Source organism: Belonocnema kinseyi, chromosome 1, assembly GCF_010883055.1.
Source record: "Belonocnema kinseyi isolate 2016_QV_RU_SX_M_011 chromosome 1, B_treatae_v1, whole genome shotgun sequence".
Taxonomy (NCBI): domain Eukaryota; kingdom Metazoa; phylum Arthropoda; class Insecta; order Hymenoptera; family Cynipidae; genus Belonocnema; species Belonocnema kinseyi.
Genome location: NC_046657.1, coordinates 76400016 through 76402802, shown reverse-complemented (window position 1 = coordinate 76402802; position 2787 = coordinate 76400016).

The window sequence follows — 2787 nt, the reverse complement described above, 5'->3', positions numbered from 1 at the left end:
GTGGATTCAGGAAAATTACACCTTTTCTACTAACCCTTCTCGTATTTTCAATAAAACTTCATGTGTCGTTGAAAATCCGCTTACTCGAGAAGACATTCAAGTCTTCTGGAAACAAGTATATGACGATATTCATAAGCTAGATAAAGACGCTTCAGATATCTCACTATTTCGTAACTTTTGCCAGACGTAATTGTTGCAACTTCCAGAAGAAGAGTGTCGTATAATTACTGCTGATGAAGTGTTGAAAGTTATCGCTAGAACTAAAAACATTTCTGCGCAAAGGCCAGATAAAATTCCCAACTTTTAGTAAAAGAAGTTGATTTCTACGCACCAATATCTAGCTCGAATAGTTACTACTTTCTTCAACGGAGAACAACCCATCCCGCAGTGGTTAGTTGAAGGATGCACGGTACTGATCTCTAATACCGAAGATTTGTCAATTACAAATAACTACCGGCCAGTAGCTTGTTTAAACACCAGCTACAAGCTATTCACTGGCATCCTCAAAAAAAGGATATTAATATCTATCGAGCCGGTATAAAGTGCAATAGTTAAACAACGCGGATGCAAGAGAGGACCGGTTGGTTGCAGAGAGAATCTGTTATTAGACTTCCAGGCTTCTGCCAGGTATCGACGCAATCTGTTCATGGCTTGGATTGACTACCGAAAGGCATTTAATAACATGAAACATGAGCTGGTTATGCTCTTGTGACCGACAAGATTTGTCATAACAACTGACAAAAGACAAGTGACTACTAGTTGTGTCGCATATAAGAGGCGGGTCTTTCAAGGAGACTCTTTAAGTTCGATACTTTTCTGCATCTCCCTTTTGCCTCTATCTACTATAATTTGCGACAAAAGTTCTGGATACGTATGTGACCAGCCGAACAGAAGAGAATTTAAGGTCAACCACCTTTTATACATGGCATCTTTTAAACTCTTTGCTTCTTCAACAAAAAACCTTCCAGTCCTTGTAGCGGAAGTTAATAGGTAGTCTAAAGCCATTAACATGAGCTTTGGACTGGGAAAGTTTTCCCGTGTCCATCTACACCCAGGAATACTAGAAAATACATCAGCGCGTGACGATCAGTATCTTAAACTCATAGGTGGATATATCATTCACATCTTGGTAAAAGAGAAACATACGCATATCTTGGAATACCGCAAGCTAAAACCAAAGATGTGCATGTGTTAAAAACGGCCCTTTGAAAAAAGGTATAGCAAAATTATGAGAAAAATTTGGGACCTCCCAATTATTTGGAAAGAATAAGATCCAGACGACCAATATTTTGGCTGTTCCTATACTGCTTTACACGTTTTGTGCAGTAAAATGGAACGTCGAGACGTTGAAGTAATTTGAGCGAAGCACATGCACACTGTAGCACGCTGTAAATGGCCTAGCATCACTAACACCTTGAGTGCCTTCATTTCGTATAAAGGAAGCAGAAGATTCGCTTTTAGACAAGCCCTTTCATGGTAAATTCAACGGCATTATGTGTAGAGAAGAGCTATCGATAGGTCTATCCAACATATTTATCAAATCTGCTGGATTAAGATCGGAGACATCGGGATTACATTTTGCCTTTCAAGACGAAGACAAATTAGTTTAACGTGGGCACAGAATGAATGTAACTGTGGGCGATACTGTAAGATCTACTGGAATTTCTCTTTTTCCACCACTCAATGTATGAGTGTTACAAAGCCTGATATTGTCCTCCAAGATCCGACGACCAAGATAATTTACGTGATGGAATTCTCGGCACCAGCGGATGGTAGTATCAACACAAAGAAGGAAGACAAACGGGCGAAATAGCAGGCTCCTCTTTTCGAGCTGAGCAGGCTGTACCAAGGCTACAAAATCCATCTTGTGGTTTTCATAATCGGCTGCCTTGAAGGTATTAATGCTTAATACCTTAGCCAACTTAACAAAATATCAGCTTGCCAGCCTCAGACTTAGAAGATTGCAAGTCAGGCAAAAGGCTGTTCTTCTGGGATCACTGCATTTAGCCCGTCAACACTATTCCTGCTAGCATTGTACAAAGATTGGCAACTCTAAAAAAGTATCCATAGGTGAAACCTTCACCTTCAACTTTGCTGTCTGCCACCTGAGTTCATCCGCGGCTAGAGACCGCAATCTAAGAGACAGTGTTGTAAGAAGTATCTTGCGTAAATTTCCCGGCCTTGCTTACCTTCTAGGATAGAAGAATCAGGAGTGGATGAAGTAAACGTGTTATTTGCGTCGGGATTGGTTGCTTTAAGGAACTATGATCATAGCTTCTGTAGCCTACAACTTCTCTCACAATAATAAAAGACGACTAAATCCCTAAAACGCATCCAGAGTTGACTCTTGTCACCTTCAACGCTCACAGCCGCTCCTAATTGTATACTTACATCATCGCAGGAGGTTTCAAGCATTGTATTAAATTAACTTGAAACATTCTAATCTTATCTATCAGTTGACTCAGCCCGTGGATATGCTGTATAACCGGGTTTACCCAAGTAAAAGTTTAAAATAATTTGAAAAAAGATAGTAACCCTACCGAAGGTGTTCTCGTGTTGGTGTCGCGGTAAGGCTTGAGCTTTTCTCTTACGACTTTAACGGTTATGTTAGCGGTAGCACTGCTACTGACAGGGTTTCCCATGCCAGATAGGCTGATAACGAAAACAAGAGGGAAAAAATAGAACATTAAAACTCCTTAATAATAATGGAGAGTATATTAAAGATTTTGAATCGCTTCTCGCTTTCCGAGGATTGTCAAGGCGCCCCTGGAGCCACAGCTGGGGGCC